General features: G+C 36.5%; 1 protein-coding gene across 4 annotated transcripts in view; it reads right to left on the bottom strand.

The window, feature by feature from the left end:
• LOC100032166 (cAMP-specific 3',5'-cyclic phosphodiesterase 4D) overlaps positions 1–19,164 on the bottom strand; it is a 1,134,105-nt gene that overhangs the window by 75,553 nt on the left and 1,039,388 nt on the right. The gene's annotated exons all lie outside the window — the stretch shown is intronic.

Below are 19,164 nucleotides of genomic sequence, written 5' to 3'. Positions count from 1 at the left end.
ACAAACACATTACACGCGCACTCTCATGACTCCTGCCTGGTGGCACGAGACAAAAAGCACCTGCTCTAGAAATACATCCTTCGTCCTCTGCAAGTTTGTCTGTCCGTTGTCTGTCTGTCTCTTTTTCCTCTTTCCTTCCTATCTCTTTCGTCTCTCATCTTTCTCTCTCTTTCCCTCTCTCCTCCTTTTCTCCCTCCCTCCTTCTCCACCCCCCTCTCTCCTCTTCCTCTCTTCTCCCTTCTCTATCCCATTTCACCCCGACTAGGAAAAGTACGTAATTTCTCCTACAAATGACATTTCCAGCACTGTTCCTGCAGAATGCCCAAGAAGCTTTACAAACAATATTTGGGATTTGTGCCATCTTGGGTCTTTGGTTCTAGGTGCCCCAGGATATTCGTCGTTTGTTTTTACAGCGACTGTTTCCGGCTAACTCTCAGTGGTACAGTGCTGTTCTGGGATGAATGCTTTCTTTCTTAAATGAACCTTAAGACCGTGAAAGAGCGAAAAGAATCTACTTGAATTTGGAGTCTCAATGCCTTGAATACCCTCCAAAGATATGTGATCAGAAAACATTTAAATACTTTCCTGCAATAATACTGTTTCAAAGAGTTTTTTGCAAATATATGCTTATGAATCACAACACATACAGACATGACATTTGTATTTTGCATGGCACATATATGTAAATACATGTACACATATACATGTTATGTATGTGTACAGACACACATCTGAGCAATGATTGTCAATGCTTCTGATGAGACAGGGGAGATTCTGAGGTTGATTTTTTTTTTTACCATAGTCCCTCCCCATCCCCTTTCCACCTGATCCCATACCAAACAGATTTTAAGAGAAAAATAGAAATACCTAAGTATTTACTATCACTACCATTCATAGAATAACCACAAACATGACAGAAAAAAAGAAAGAAAAAGAAAACACCTCATACTCATGTGACAGCATGTTTTCTTACCATTTTAAGAGGCTGATCCTAAGGAAGACGAAGGGGTTTTATGTATTCTTTCTTTCCAGAAACTGATCAACTGCAGGAGAACCTGACTATATTAGCAGTGGGTGAGAAAACCCATTCAGGGAAAAGAAATCCAAATTCCCAAGGTGAAGGTTCTATTTCTTCTCACTTAGAAAGCTTCAATTGAAAAGGCCTCATATGACTTTTGTGGCATGCCTTCTTTTCCTCCTCCAAATTGGGCTACTAGAGTTAGAAGCAATTATAGTACTTAATTTTTTAGTCTCAGGAAATAAACAGTCAATAAAGAAAGGAACTTATGGAAATGAACCTCAAAATCCTGGGACTTTCTTATTGCCTATAAGATCACTGGCAAAATGTTAAGAAATATTTTAAAAGTAATTCTAATACTAACACAGAACTATCTGCTTTCCCCCAGGGGTACCCTAGAAGAGAAGATAGAAGCAGTCAGTTGTAGCAGATGCAGCATTGATCTTGAAAAGTTTAGAGAACTTGTGTTTCTAATCCTGGTCTAATACTGGCTCTAATACTTACCAAGTATGTGATTATGTTCAGTTTACTGATGGGATAGTTGCAAGAAGTAAATGAGATAATATAGGTATATATAACTTTATAAAGAGGTAATGTGAGCCTATCAGTCCTTATTGTATACATCATTTAACTCATCAAAATGGGGGGAAATGTTCAAATTAGTTAAATAAACAGCAAATATAAGGTGGGGGATTTTGAAAGAAAAATTACCTGTTTTCAGTTAACTTTAGGGGTACTCAGTAAATTGGTAAAGAATTTGATTCAGTTCATTAAACAGTTATGCTTTGAAATCCAAACAAATGAGTCTGTCCTTGGATTCATTAAAGGCTGGTTCAAATCCTAATTCTAACATATTGCAACAGTGTGAACTGTGAGCAAATCACTTTAAATTGAAGATTCCACAAGAGATTTTCTGAGTGTAAGTTATATGAGAGCTGCTTTTTTGGAGAGTGCTTCTTCATAAGAACCTCTCTCAAATGATAGAATTACAGATCCCAACCCATTACTCTGATAGTCCCTCCCCCAAAAAATGCAAGACACCATGCTTAATGGATTTTTTGGGGGACTGAGTCTTCTCTTTCCCAGGCTGGAAGTGTTAGGGACATTCAAGGATTGATATCACTCCATTGATCAAACGGGGTCACAAAGAGTGAGACATGACCAAAAAACAAGTGAATACTTTGAACATGCACCCCCTTTCAGAATAATGTTTTTAAATGTAGAAAACAAAATATATAGGATTACCAAAGAAATCAATTATGTTGAAATATTGTTTGTAGCCAGAAAGTTGTGACCACTTGTAATCTAGCAAGGGAGCAAATAATTATAATAATTTTGAAGAACTATAAATATTTCAAGATATCTGCAAAGACTATAATATAATATGAAAATAGCTATTCATTTCTATGTGTGACCATCATAGGTACTGATGGCTTCTTGTCAACACTTGCAATTAGAGGAAATACTAAATTTCAGTTAGAGGTTGGTGAAAATAAAATTTATTATTATTCCCCCTCCATAATCACAAAACCTCTGAAATCTAACCATGGAAACATGAGAAGATTTGTGGATTCCATTTACAAACCCTCTACTGGTTCAGTGGCTTTAATGGGTGGTTCTCCAGGGCAAACTCCCCTGTCCCACCACTGGTCAAGATTTGGTATGGGGAAGGGATAAAACGAGGACCATTCACAAAGTCCACACTCCTTTTCTCTATCAACCCACATGGAACAGTCAGCAACCAATCACACACTGCATTGCAAGGCTTCCAAAAGACGAAGAGTAGCAACCTATCCCACAAAAAGTTGGGGACTTCATAAAATGAAATCAGGTATATGACACTTTAATCTTAATCTTTACATGGATAAAACGAATATAGAAGGATTTTCAAGTTAATGCTATAGGAAACTAATACTACTTGGTCTTATGAGGATGGCATATAAATTTCATGGACAAAACAGGTTATTTTTATCATCTTATTTTTGCTCTCATGTTGAGAAACCATTATTAATCATAACTAACGTTGTATGTATTTTTGTAACCACCCAAATAGTAGCTGAGATATAAATGCCTATGTATACATATACATATGTACATATTGAAGCCTACATGTTTGTAGGCTTCAATATGTATACGCGTGTGCACATACATGTGGAGGAGGGAAGAGGAGGAGAGGAAGAAACAAAAGATTGGTCTGGAGGTTTAGACTTCATGTTCTGATTCTGAACCACAATAACTAATGGCAATAAGCAAGCCCCTTAACTGCTCAGTGCCTCATTGCTTCTCTTCACTCTATAAGGAATTTCCACAATAGAACTTCACTGATGAAATAACAATTCTAGACCAAGATATATGTATATAGATAGGTGAGACAGACAGACAGACAGACAGACAGACAGATAGATAGATAGATAGATAGATAGATAGATAGATAGATAGATAGATATACTTGGGCAGATAAAGAGAGGTAGATACATAGAGAGAGTTATAGAGAGAGCTAGGTAGGTATTTAGATAGATACATAGTTAGGGAGTTAAAGAGACAGAAAAAAGGTAGAGATACATAGAGAAAGGTGGAGATACAAAGAGATAAATACATAATGAGAGAGACAGAGACAGAGAGATAGAAGTAGAGAGATAGAAATAGATACAGAGATAAATGGATATAAAGAGATAGGTAGACATAGACACATATATAAAGACAGAGGGATACATAGAGATAGATACACTAATAGATAGAAATAGAGATTAATACACATATATGTGTGTACATGTTTGCTTCACATACATTTGTGTGTTTTTAATTGTGACTGCAAGGAAGAAAAGAATAGGTAAGCTCCTTGAGTTCAGGGACAATGTTTCATTTCTCTCTTAGTATCTAGGATAGCTGGCATAATAATAAAGGCTTATTAAGTGCTTGTTGAGGGGGATGAGATTGGATCTATGACTCAATCCCTTTAAGGAATAGCCTGTTGAGTAAATGCCCTCTACAAATGCAGACAGACCTTTTCTTTGTCATCTATAATCTTAGAAACCTGCCTAGAACAGAGAAATTAAGTGATTCCTGCAGACAGTAGTCAATGTGCATTAGAAGGAGAATTTGTTTCTTTTTGGCTCCAGAGTAAATTCTCTATCCACTACATTATACTACTCTCATAATGAGATAATATTGAACAATAAGACAAGGAAGCAATTTGCCTTTGATGCTCTCTGTTAACCTACAGGCAGATCATTTTGCATATTATATAGCTTATTAGTAAACAGAATGTTAATATAAAGAATCCTCTAGAACTTTTAGATTTCCCTCCCTGTCCTGACTTCTCAGCTAATATCATTGAACTTTAAGCCACCAGCAGTATTAAGTTTAAAATTTCTAGGATATTGAATAAATGCACTTAGAAGGGGCAGGTAGGTAGCACAGGGAATAGAGAGCCAGGCCTGGAGTTGGGAGGAAATGAGTTCAGATGTGATCTCAGACACTTCCATGCTGTGTGACCCTAGGCAAGTCACTTAACTCTGTTTGCCTAGCCCTTGCCCTTCTTTCTTAGAGATATTACTAAGACAGAAAGTAAGGTATTTTTAAAAGTACACACGGACAATGTCAAACATATTTTATATCATCATAATGAGTTGTGCCCATTCTACAGACAAAAATTACAAGATTTACTTTTGGATTTTTCCAGGATAATTCTATAACATAATTGATAAGCTAGAGAAATCAAATATTGTCTCTGCAATAAGTTTTAGCAAGTGGCTTAAAAAACATCCTTAACTTTGAAAGGTCTATGAAAACCTTTCCAATTTAAAGGGTGCCACCCCCCCCATCCCAACCCCCAGCTCACAACAATTTGTCTAATAGCAATTATTGGGAAGAAAATTACCAGGAACCAAGATATAATAAATGACTGTGAATTCAGGATGTGAGTCCTAGAGAAGGACTCACACTCAATGAGTTGCATTTGGCAAATGTCCTTCCAGTCACACTGGCAGGATTTTCTCCAAAGCACCAGGGGAACTCATAACAATTCATGAGACCACTTATTGATCTAAGGAACAAGCAGTCTTTACGTTTCCTACAATTTGGATTCCCCTCACTTTTTGATGATCTGAAGGATTCTCTTGACACACTGCCTGAAATGGTGCCATGGGTACCACTAAAAGATAGCAAGGTAGCAGCCTCCTTTTGAAATAAAAAAAAAAAGTCTCCAGTTAGCAGGCGATGGAGGAAATATAGTCTAGTGAAATGTTTGTCAAACTGTCCTGCCTATTCTATTTGGAGACTAGGTATATTAATGTTGACCAACATGGCACCAGGATTCTTTAATTACAATGAATGTGAGTGGGGAGAAGCTTCTCTGCTTGAACTTCAAGAAGCTGAGTTAAATAACACCTCCTATTTCTACCTACCTAGGTCCTAATATCCCAATCATTTTCCTAAGCTCCAGGTCTGGGGGGGGGGGGGAACTATTGGTAAAGTTTATTACCATAGAAAATAGCATCAACTCTACTCTCAATGAAGGCCATGTTTTGAAACTCCAGCCAAATATCTGGATGAATTTGCTAGCACTAAGATAAAAACTGCCAGTCTGATAAGGTATCTTTTTTTGTTTATTAATTTGTTTTCTTTTTAAAAACTCTTACCTTCCCTCTTAGAATCAGTACTGTGTATTGGTTCCAAAGCAGAAGAGTGGTAAGGGCTAATCAATGGGAGTTAAGTGACTTGCCCAGGGTCACACAGCTAGGAAATGACTAAGATCAAATTTGAACCCAGAACCTTCTGTCTGGCTCTCACCACTGAGCAATCTAGCTGCCCCTTGTTTATTAACTTTCACAAAATATTTTCTAAGGTATAAATAATGACAAATTCATATGTTTTTCTGACTCCAGCTTCCCTCATCCTTCCTTCCCATAAAACACCCACTCTGAAGAGGAAATGAAAGTTTTGTTTTGTTTTTAAATTTTGGTAAAGCTGAGGGAAAATCAATTGCATTTGACCATGGGTGTGTCTTGGGCCTCACAGAGCTCACTTTAGTAGAAACATGATGGCATCAAGTGGTTTTATATCTAATTTTTTAACTGGCTTTTAACATAGTACCATATACATGTTTATCTGATGGGAAATACATGAAGGCATTGGCTTTGCTTCCAGAGAGCCTAAGTAACAGGTTTAAGCAGAGCCTGCCAGTGGCAAGTTACTGTCTAATTTCTAGGTATATTTCTGGCATCATATTCTTGTTTTGAAGTATTTTTAAATCTCCTAAAAAATGTAAAATTGCCTTTGGTACTTCTAAACTTTCAAAGGGAGAATGGATATCACTTTTGTGCAAGAGTTTTTGTTTTGCCTTCCCACAATCTACAAATAATTTTCCTGGGACTGCTCAAGGCCCTGGTAGGATTTTTAAAAATTTTAATTTAATTAACACTGGTGTCCTCAGATGGTCTGTAGGTCATCTTATCACTAAAGATAGAATTGCACTAAGGCTTGACTGTCTAAATTGTATAATGCTTGCTTCACTAAAGATTATTCTTATCTTAAATAGCTAGCATTCAAATCATAAATAGGTGGCAATATAATTCTTTAATTAAGTACCCACAGAAGGCTTGGCATAAAGCATTACCCAAGGGCTGGCTGACTCCTGTAATCTGAGGAGGCTGGGAAGATTTTTCTTCCCCAAATATCTCCCCCAACCTGTCAGTCACTTAAATTTTACCATTAGTGATTCATTGCTTTGGGTGTCAAAAGCTTTTCATCTTGGAGAGTCCCTGGTTAAGATGCAAATACCCCTAAGGGTAATATCTTAGCATAATGTATAAACAGGTTGGGGAAGGGCAGAGAAAGTGAAATAACATTGCTGAGAGGCAGAAGTGGTTAGGGAACTCTGAAAGGCATTGTGGGCTAAGTTTCACCTATATGTTTAGTCTGGGATGTTCAGTACTATGCGGAATTTATAAAGGGCATAAATGATCCATCTTCTTTTTATATTAAACAGTTTCCTTTGGACATCTATCTCATTTATAGTTGAAGCTGACAGTCAATGAAAAAGGGTGGTCAGTTACTATCCTGGAGCAACCTCGCCAGAAGAACAATCATGTGGCTTAAGATACTTTTTAGTCCTTTCCATTTCTTTTATGGAGAATTGGGGAGGATTGCCAACAAAGATGGCTTGGTCTGGAAATTTCATTCATTAAAACAAAAAATATTATACATAGCAAAGACTGGAGAAGGAAAAGGGTAGTGAAACTATTGCCATTTTGATACAGAAAACCACTGGCGTATGAGAGACTTTGGGCCCCTTTTGCCTCATAATTCCAGTTTTTAATTACGAAAGCATAAGGTCAGTGCACATAATAAATTCCCTCCAAAATGGAGGGGTTGTGCTAGAGTAGGTGTTCTGAATGGGTTGCTTTTTTTTTTTTAAATCTCATGGACTCCTTTGTGAAACCTACAGACCCTTTCTCAGAAGAATGTTTCTAAATTCATGAACTAAAATCTGAATGATTACAAAGGTAACCAATTATATTGAAATAGTTACTAAATATTAAAAAAAAAAATTAATAGACCCCCCCAAGTAAAGAAGTCTTGCAGGAGATGATCTTTAGGTATGCTCTGACTTGTGTGAACTCCTTGAGGGCAAGGACTGTCTTTTGCCTTTCTATGTGTCCACAGCACCTACCACAATGTCTGGCACAGAGCAGGCACCTAATCAATGCTAATTGACTTGACAGGGCTTGGGGTTCACAGGGTTGGTTGAAATTGATGCTGAATGAACCAGGAAAATATTGTATAAAATAACAGCACTATTGAAAGGATGATCAACTGTGAAAGACTTAGCTACTGTGATCAAGACATTTTCAATGAGCCTATGATGAAAAATGCTCTCAACCTCTAGAGGAGTGATGAACTCTGAATGCAGACTGAACCTTAATTTTTTTCTTTATTTTTCTCCTTTCTAAAATGTTTTCTTTTGCAAAGTGGCTAATATGGATATACATTTTGGATGACTTCACATGTATAATCAATGTCAGACTGTTCATCTTTTAAAGGAGGGGGAAAAGGTACAAAAGGGAGAGCATTTGAACAAAAAGTATTTAAATGAATGCTAATTTTTATAAGTAATTGGGAAATATTTAACAAAATAAAGAAAATATATCAAAAAATTATCCCAATTTCTTTTCTTTTGACTCTTTCCTTCAAGACCCAGTTTAATTGCAATTTCTTCCATGAAACCTACCTTTATTATCCTAAGTCTACCAGTCAGAAATTCTCTCCTTCCTTCCCATAGCACTCTGAACCTCTTATTCCATTTTCACATCGTGTCCAATATTTTAGTTATTTGAATGAAGAACTTATCTTCCCAAATCAGCTAAAAGATATGCATCTTATTTGTTGTTTCTCCAAAGCTCATACACCTAGCACAATTAGTATTTGTTCAAAGAACACATGAACTGTCACTGATTGACCTTGATCAAGTCATCTAAAGGGATTCTTATAAAAGACCTTTAAAGTTCTCTCCAACACAAAGGCTGTGATTCTAAATCATTACATATTCAGTGTCTGTTTTCCTATTTGTTAAAAGGTAAACTCGGGGTGACTTTTTAAAAAAAATAATAAATATTTTACCTTTTAGACACGTGATAACCTCTCTAAGTTTAATTCCCCTAATCTAACCCAGTACCTGCCTTTTGGTACTGTGGGTTCATCTCACTTCCTCTCCATTTTCATAATTACAATGCAACTCTTCTTTATATTGTATTGTTCTCAAAAGCTATATAGGAACCTACAAGCTTGCCCCCTTTAGTTTCAGTCTCTTCTTCCAATTCCTCCTAAATATAAGAATTATCTTTCTCAAATATTCTTGTAATTGTTTATGAAACTGAAATAATTCTTTGTTGTCTATTGTATCAAATACCAACTCATTAGACCCTCAAGAAAATCTTTTAATCTGGCCTCTATATACTTCTCCATTATTCTCCAAACAAAGAGTATATACGCTTTAGCCAATTATTTCCAGATTTATTTATACATTGCTTCCCTTCCTGCACTCTATGGCCCACATGAACTGATCTTCTTGCTTTCCCTAGCTGGTCTACTCCACCTCCTGTCTCTGCATACTGGCTGTACCTTTTCCTTGGAATGAAGTTCCTTCTAACTTCTGTTTTAGTTACCTGTTTCCTTTAAAACTCTACTGATGCTTTACTTTCTTTATTGAAGTCTTTCTTGATCTCCCCAGATGCATGTTCCTTCCCCATCCCCAACCTCCACTCCAAGATAATACTTATTTGGAGCATTTAGTCTATCCTGATAAGACTATAAACTCCTTATATGGAAAAGGTCTTGATCAATAATACATGTAAAACTCAGTTGAATTGCTTGTTGGCTATGGGAGGGGGAAGGGAAGGGAAAGAATATGAATCATGGTACCCCAGGAAGATATTCTAAATTAATTAACTAAAATTAAAAAATTAAAAAAAATTCATAGCTGCACTCTTTGTAGTGGCAAAAAATTGGAAAATGAGGGAATGCCCTTCAATTGGGGAATGGCTGAATAAATTATGGTATCTGTTGGTGATGGAATACCATTGTGCTCAAAGGAATGATGAACTGGAGGAATTCTGTGTGAATTTGAATGACCTCCAGGAAGAGATGCAGAGTGAGAGGAGCAGAACCAGGAGAACAAAATCCAGAGAGACTGATACACTGTGGTACAATCAAACGTAATGGACTTCTCTAATAGCAGCAATGCAATGAGACCCAGGACAATTCTGAGGAACTTATGAGAAAGAATGCTATAAACATCCAGAGAAAGAACCGTGGGAGTAGAAACATATACATAGAAGAAAAACAACTGCTTGATCACATGGGTTGATGGGGATATGATTGGGGATGTAGACTTTAAATGATCACCCCAGAGCAAATATTAATAATATGGAAATAGGTTTTGAATGATGGTACATGTAAAATCCAGTGGAATTACTCTTGGGCTCTGGGAGGGGGAAAGGAAGAGGGGAGGGAAAGAACATAAATCATGTAACCATGGAAAAATATTCTAAATTCATTAAATAAATAAAAATAAAAAAAGAATATAAACTCCTTGAAGGTGGTGACTAAATAGTCACTTTTCTCTTTGTATCTCCAGAATTTAGAACATTGTTTGGCACACTTAAATGCCTGATAAATGCTTAATGATGGATAGCTGGATGGATGAATGAGGGGGTGGGTGGATCGGTGGATAAGAAAGGTAAATCCAGAGGTGCTCTGTAGATCACAAAATTAAAAAAGCATTACATCTGTCCCCTGAATGGCTCACCAAAATTATTGGGCATGGAAAATAGAGGGGGATAAACTGTAGTGAGTGTGTCTGTTCCACTAATATTCATAGAGCAGGAGTTCTGACACTGCCCCAAGACCAGTGAAATGACAAATATAAATACACACACACACATCCTCTGTGTTCTTTCTCCTTTAAGCTCTAATATCTTTTTCATCCACCCTTCTCTATAGCCCTAAACCTCAAATGTAAATTTCAAAATCCAAAGAGAATTCATGGTTTTCTTAGAATTGAAAATACCAGCAAAAGCAATTACAGTGAAGAAAATTAAATGTGCCCTTGTTGATGTGGGCAATTGATTGCCTTGATCCATAGTCTATCAAACTTTTGGAGAACTTTTGGAAAGGAGTCTCTTCAAGTAGAACACGTCTTTAGTCTTGGCATCCCCAGCCCAGTATAAAAGGGCAATTCAGTTTCTTTATAGGGATCTAAATATGGGTTTAAAAACTTAAATGAGCTTTCAAATGGAGTCATAGAATCAGCACTTTAGAGCTGGAAGTGGCTTGTAATCCAACCCTTTCATTTTATAGATGGAGAAAACTGAAGCCCAGAGACACAAAGGCAATAAATAGGGAGCAGATCGAGGATGTGATGCCAGATCCTCCAGCTCCAGCTCCACATTCCAGCTACTATACCACCTTGATATCCCTTTTTTTCTCTAGATCTATGATCAAACTCTTCAAAAATATAGCACAAATAGGGACATCTAGGTGGCTCAGTGGACTGAGAACCAGATCTAGAGACAGAAGGTCCTGGGTTCAAATTTGACCTCCTAGGTACTTCCTAGCTGTGTAATTCTAGGCAAGTCACTTAACCCCATTGCCTACTCCTACTCCTTACCACTCTTCTGACAAGGAACGAATACCCAGCATATTTGATTCTGAGATCAGAAGATAAGGGTTTAATAAAAATATAGCCAGTGGGAAGGGGGAGGGTCTTAAAAATTTTAATGAGGCAGGGGTGATGAAGGGTGATTTATCATTCTATTTACCTTTAAATTATTATTCATGCTTTAACATATTTAAGCAAATTAGAAACTATTGTTTCTATATGTTAACATGAGTCTGCATTTCCCAACCATCCTACATTATATAGTGTCCAAATGCACACTTTCTTCTTGTGATTTTGTCCACTTGCAAGTTTACTAAATTCTAGAAAACTACTCTTTTGAGTTTGTAAAACAGCTTCTTGGTAGATTAGGTCCTTGGCAGCAATGTACTTCTCCAAAGGAATGCATAGGATAATTAATTAGCCTGACAAAAGTTGAGGGCCAGGTGGACTTTGGAATTCTTTAGACTGAATTTACTGCCCATACTCCATCACTGCTCACTGAGGCTGCACAGGTGTGGTACTCAAAGCCAGAAGGTAGAAGGGAACTTGGGAAGTCACAGCCACTCTTAAATCACCCAATATGCTTCTCTTTCCTTGATAACAAGCGACTATGCATGAATCCTCTTCACATATATTATACAGTTCAATAAAACTGGCCTCTTTGCTGTCCCTCCCATGCAACGTTCCATCCACTTGTTCGCGGATCCTCAATTACTCCTTCCTCACCTCTATCACTTAGAATTTCTAGTCTCCTTCCAAGACCTACCTCCGTTAGGAGTCCTTTCCTAATTTCCTTATCCTTCCCCCAAATCACCTTGTATCTGCTTTATATATATATATATATATATATATATATATATATATATATATACATATATATGTGTGTGTGTTTGTTATCTATTTCTATGTGTGCATATTCTCTCCTCTACTCCCTGCAGTATGATAAGGATGATAGGTCTGTCTGTCTGTCTCTGTCTGTCTCTGTCTCTCTGTCTCTTTGTCTGAATCTGTCTCTGTCTCTGTCTGTCTATCTGTCTGTCTCTGTGTGTGTGTGTCTCCCCCAGAACCTGGTATTGATCAGTGCTTAATAAATTCTTGTTAATTGATTGTTTAATTCTAATTTCAATGCCCTTTCCTCTCTACTACACTTCCCCCTCCTAGTATGGATCTAAGAGAACTTAAAACACTCAGAGGCCTCTCTGCCTTGAGCTAATTTCCCAGATTCAGATACCTTGAGAAATAATGTTCTGAGGAATGACAACACAACCCCTCTCTGCCTGAGTGTTCCCAGTGTACCAGTGATAGGCTGGAATCCTACCAAGCAACTCAGACTAGAATTCAAAACTGAAGAAAGAAGCTACTCGTTTCCTTATCTTTGTCATCCTAACCCAAACGCTTAAATTTTTTTTTATTTCTTCCCCAATTACATGTAAAAACAATTTTTAACATCTAAAAAGAATTCTGGGTTCAAAAATTCTCTCTCTCCCTCTGTCTCTCTGTTCCCTTTCCCTGCCCTGAAACAGTAAGCAACATGATGTGGATTTTTACATGTGCAATCATATAAAACACTTTTTAATATTAGTCATTTCATGGAAGAGAACTTGAACAAAAACAATGAAGAAAAAAATGTTTCAAGCTGCATTCAGACGCCATCAGTTCTTTCTCAGGAGGTAAATAACATTTTTATAGTCTATAAGGATTGTCTTAGATCACTCTATTGCTGAGAATACCCAAGTCATTCACAATTGTCCATCGTACATTATTGCAGTCACTATGTACAATGTTCTCCTGGTTCTGCTCACTGCATTCTACATCAGTTCATGTAATTCTTTTCATGTTTTTCTGAAACCATCCTCATCAATTCTTATAGTGCATTACAGTTAACTTCTTCAGCTATTTCTCAGTTGATTGACATCTTAATTTCCAAGTCACTATAAATATTTTTGTACAAATATATCCTTTGACTTTTTTAAAAATCTCTCTGGGATACAGTCCTAGTAGTGGTATTGCTAGATCAAAGGGTATGCACAGATTTAAAGACTTTGAGATATAGGTCCAAAATGCTCTCCAGAACCCAAACACTTTTGAACATATCTAGAGTCCATCAGAACAAGCTACTTGGGTAACCTTCCCTGAATTAAAAAAAAAAAAAGAATTAGTATTTTGAATCTAATAAGGGCTATCTTTCTAAGGATATTCAAAGGGTAACAGATGGGGTGGGGTGGGGGAGGAAATCACTACTTAAAGATGAAAGTTTTTGCTACAAAAGTTCCTTATTTCTAAACAGGGAAACTTCTGGATCCAGGACTCTGGCTTCTTCATACTACCTGAAACACAGACTCATGGAACACAGAACTGGAAGGAATTTCAGAGATCATATAGTACAGTCCTCTCATTTTACAGACTATCTATCAAAGGGAGACTTGGAGTAGTTAAGTGACTTGTAGAGAGTCATTAAACTAAAAAATGTTAGAGACAGCTGCTAGATGTCACAGTGGATTGAGTACTGGACCTGGGGTCAGGAAGACCCCCATTCAAATCTGTCTTAGCAGCTGTGTGATCCTAGGCAAGTCACTTAACCTATCTTCCTCAGTTTCCTCATCTCTAAAATGAGGTGATTAGTACCTATCCCCCAAGATTGGGAAGACTGAATGAGATATTTGTTAAGCTCCAAATGCTACATGAATGCTAATTATTTAGCATTAGTAGTAGAATTTGAATGCTTGACAGTGCTTATGTGACTTGCAAAACCTTCCATCATCTGTCTCCCCAAAGAGCTTTTCAATTTCATTTCTCATTGCTGACCAAAATTTGCCCCTTTTCTGGACAATGAATAATTTAATATGCTAATTAGAATCTAAACTATCTCTTCTAGGTCTCCTGATTGCAGCACTAAGTCAATGTATTATTATTATTAATATTAATATTATTATGCCATGTTGTTTACCTCCCTCCCTTAAAGGAATGAGTTGCTTTGCTTTTGTCAGGAGGGGTGGCAAGATCCCTTCCAGTTTCATCTTGTGGTGCCACTTTACCCACTATGCAGTAGATAAAAATCAATGAATGAATTAAGGAAAATACATACATCTCACCTATTAAAAATTCAGCTTTACCTTACTTAAACGTAATTCACTGTCTAGAAGTAGCCTGATGATTGAATGAATCCAAATACATAAAAGAGAGAGAGAGAATTCTTCTTGATTCTCAGTCAAGTGTTCTTTAAGTTTTCTTTTATTTCACTTGTTGGTAAGAGCCAGAAATCTCTTTAATGAGAATGACCCCGACTTCCAGTCAAATATGCAAATTTATGTTCATGAAAAACACAATGTAATGACTATAGTTTCTGTAGACTCTAATATTCACTCACTGCAACCTCATGTTTCCATAACTTACTCAGAGAGCCAGGACAAGACTGTTTTGTGCTTAAGGTAGGGTTTAAAAATTGTGTTTGCCCACTTCTTATGGCTACAAATTTGGTGTGTTCTCCCTTTCCCCTACTGTGCTGCCCAACAGGATGATCTCTCACTTTAACAGATGGAATCTGACTTGGCATCAAAACTATGGAGGACATAATTTAATAGCCCTACAATGCACGTATTTATGAAGAAATAATATTTCAAGTGTCTTTTCTTGTGACCACTGTGCTGAACTCATAATCTCTGCTTATTTCCAGTTCTCATTCTGCTTGCTCCTCCACTAATTTCACTGAAATCTGTTTAAAGCTGTCTGCATGCCCATTCAAAATCTTTTGGCCAATTCCATTTGGTTTAGAGATGACAAGTTGAACCATAAATCACGCTTAAAATATTTCTTTCTGTCCCATTACAATGTACCAGGTTTAATGAAAATCAATCAACTCCTGCACAAGTTACCATGGAACACACATTCACATGTAAAATGCCACTCAGCAGAGGTTTAAACCAAGACCTCACTTCAAACAGTCAATTAACTCACAGGATCAAACTGTTCTCTAAGGTGTTGACAACTCTGAACTGTCTACTATTCCTGAGTGCTAGTCCATTACACCTCTTTCTATATAAACAAAGAGAGTGAAAATTGGGGGTTTGAATGAAGGTGGTAATTGATGCAAATCTTATTAAGTCACAGTGCTAATTAAATTCTCAAACAACAAAAGGCTCTGCTTTTCCCTTCTTTTGCAATAGTACATGAGGATTTATTTTTGTAAGAAAAAGAGGAAAATGAAATATGCCATATACCCATTTGTCTCACTGTTTAAAACGAGGCAAAAATGCAAAAAGAGATCTTGGATTGATTGTTTTGATGAGTCGACTCTGGAAATTACAACATATCTGGCAACAAGAAATCTCCATGGACCACCAGGGAACAGAACAAGTAATCCATCAATCAACAGACATTTATTAAGAGCCTACCCATGTGCAAGGGTCTGTGCTGGGATGGAAGTCACTCACACAGCTCCAGTTTTCAGAAAATGTTTTGTAAAGGAGGTTTTACACAACTACCTCCCTGTTTTCCCATTTGTATAAATAAGATCACCAAGGGTAAGAACTTTTTTATTTATAGAAACCAGTAAGAGCAATGCAGAAGCATTAAGAACATAAAGGCAGTAAAGATAATCACGATCAGCCCTCTGTCCATCCATCAGCTGTGTTTCTTGGAGTATCTGTCTTTGTAAGATCTTTCCATCTCACAGGTGAGAAAAAGAACTATATATATATATATATATATATATATTTATTTATTATAATATAATATGTTATATGATATATATAATATATTACATATAAAATAAATAAAATATAGTATTAATATATATTAATACTATATTTTTGTAATACTATATTTTATTATATAATATATGTATATATTATGTATTATATATATATATATATATATATATATATATATATATATATATATATATATATATAAGATTTCTGGGCTTTCACCAGGCTAAACAAAATTTCAAGAATATTTGACTGAGAACCAGAAAGCAAAAAACTGTATAACCAATTTGGGCAAATTGGTAGAAACTGTCTCAATCAAGTTAAAGTAAGCCCCACTTAAAGATTTATTAGGTGTTACCATATTCAAGGCACTGTAATTCCTTGTGGGAAAAAAAGAAGATATAATCCTTCAGGAAACTTATGTTATAAAGTGACTGATTAAGAGGCAGGTCGAAAAGAGCAGCCAGAGAGTCTCAAGAAGGGGAAAGGGAGGGGACAGACCAGGGAAAAGAAGCTCCAGAGCAGAGTTTCACAGAAGAAAGATGAAAATGGGATGAATTAAGGTGGGGGAAACATTTCAAGCATAAGGAGGTAGTTGTGCTCAAAGGTAAGAGAAAGCTAAATAAAAGCTGACAACAATGACTTATCCAGTTTCCTTATAATGTCATGCACAGGAAGAAGAGTACCCTGAAAGAAGGCTAAAAAGAGAGGTTGCAGCCTTACTGTAGATTGCCTTTATTAGCAGAGTTTGTGTTTTATTCAACTGGCAATAGGGAGCTACTGACTTTTCAGCAGGAGGATTGTTTTGCATGACTTCCCAAGCATAATGGGTATCAGATTTCTTGCCTTCTCATGGGTGGGGAGAGAGGGCAGAAAGGAAAGAATGTGGAACTGAAAGTAATTTTTTTTTTAAAAAGGACCCTTTTAGTACCTTTTGAATCACAATATCTAGGCAGTTGCTATGTCATATACAGCTGGGGTGCTGGGCTCACCTCTCAACTTTCCTGAACCAAAAAAGGACATTATTCCTACCACTCTCCAAACCTGAAACTTGCTCAAGTCCACCTGGCCAATGAAGACTCTAACAAAGGCTATTTTATTTGTTTTTAGCCAAGCTTTTTATTAGCATATATGGAATAATAGATTTTTATTTTTTGCATACTACATTCTGGCTCTCTCTTCTTACTTATCAGATTTTGAATAGGAATACAGATTCTAAGTAATTTGATAAGGCTTTCACCCAATCCTTCTTTAATTCATTTAGTTTTAGCCTTCCTGGAAAGCTCTCTCAAATTATTTAAATGAATAAGTAAGCAAATGAACAATTTTAAATCTAGAAATTCTGATTGTGAATAGAATGACAGGGCTGAGTTTTGAAGAACAGTTCAGATGGCAAAGACAGGCTTCCTGAGTGGAAAAAACAGATTAGCAATCTGGAAAACAAGTTCTTTGGGCCAAGTGAGGCTAGAAAATTCAGTGCTAAAGTCTTTCATTGTTATTTTACTATGCTGTCTAGTATTAGCAGAAGAATCGGGGAAATTCAGATTATCACCTAACAAGATTTCCCTACAAAGAAACTGGAAAATTATTTTCTTTGTGAAAAGAACATCAAAAGTTTATTCAAGAAATTTTCCTCTCTTGTGCCAAGATCAGTTTTAATATTATTTTCCCCCTCAGGTTTATACTAAGGTTTTATGCTTAGAAGTGCTTTTCTCTTTAACAAACAACACCTTAAATTCTTTTTTTCTTAAATTGGAAGTCCACCACACCAAGAATTAATCTTCTCTGAGATTCTCCACAGTCTCTAACACCCTTCTGAAAGTCGACTGACCATTTGAGTATGTCTGAACTAATAGTTGTGTGTATAATAGTTCTGGCTTTCTTTACTTCTCTTTAGGTCAAACTCCTGTTAAATCTATCAAAAAGTACAGAAGCTCTCCCCCATGCCCACTTAAATATTTCCATCCATGAAGAGAATTTATAGTACAGATTAATCCATCTCCTTACTAATGGGCCAGTTTTGGTCAAAATCAGTCAACTCTATCCATTTCAATGTAAAAAGGATAAAAGCCAAATGCTGTTGGGGCAAAGTGGAATGGCACCTCACTTAATTCTCTCAATAACAGTAATTTAATTTTTTCTTTTTACAATCAGGATATAAATGTGGTTGACTTTAGTTTCATTAATGAAGCAACATATTAAGGTATCTTAGATTCTTTGAACCCTAACTGGATTAGAGATCAGTCCACACATGTCATTTCTATATTTATTGACAAGAAAAGACTTCCTCTGTGTCAGCAAAGTATTACCCATTCTTGACAGTGTTTCCTTTAATCCAAAGTATTTCAGGAAACTTTAAAGGAATTAGTCTTTTTTTTCTTTCCCTTTTCAGAACTTCCTATTTGTGTCTATCAAATTTTGGTATGCTTGCAAGTACACCAAGTCTTGTTACAACACATGCTTGTGAGACTTTTAGTTTCTTTCTGTCTTGGTTCTCTCTTTCTTTCTGTCTCCATCTCTTTGCGTCTCTGTCTCTGTCTCTCTAAATTCAAAATATGGTTGAGATTCCAAGTTACCTTAAGGAAGGAGTCTGTAGGAAAACAAAAAGCCCTAAAAGGCTAACTCCCTTAACTATGAAGAAACAGAGGCAAACAGGTTTAGATGACTTGCCCAGTGTCACACAGCTAGTATCTGGGTCCAGATTTGAATTCAGAATATCTTCCTGACTCCAGACTTGACAGATACTTTATCCACTGTCCCACCTAGCTGCCTTATATCCTCCCTTTAGATATTTAATAGTTTGTTGGCTATCCATGAGCCACTTAACTTTTCTCAGTTCCAGTTTCCTCATCTGCAAAATGATGGGGTTGGCCTAGATGATCTCCAAAACTCCTTTCAACACTACATCTATAATCCTATGAAGTTTTGGAACATTATATTGATAATTTTGTAAAACCATTCCAAGTATAAAGTTTATACAAGTTTACAATACGTGTAACAGAAATCCTATTTCAAAATGTTCTACAGACATAGCTTACTCCTGACAACAGGGAGTTGTTCCATTCTTACAAGAGTTGGCTGCTGAGTTACTAGATTTTACTTCACTAAGGATTTTTATGAACACTCTGGGGCAATACATTTCTAGGTGAAAGCCTGCTACAGGAGTAAGAGGAATGAATGCTGAGAAATGGAAGGAAGGAAGGAAGGAAGGAAGGAAGGAAGGAAGGAAGGAAGGAAGGAAGGAAGGAAGGAAGGAAGGAAGGAAGGAAGGAAGGAAGGAA

This window comes from Monodelphis domestica, chromosome 3 (genome assembly GCF_027887165.1).
Source record: "Monodelphis domestica isolate mMonDom1 chromosome 3, mMonDom1.pri, whole genome shotgun sequence".
Classification (NCBI taxonomy): Eukaryota; Metazoa; Chordata; class Mammalia; order Didelphimorphia; family Didelphidae; genus Monodelphis; species Monodelphis domestica.
The sequence above is the reverse complement of the archived record's forward strand: the minus strand, read 5'-3'. Positions and strand labels throughout refer to the sequence as shown.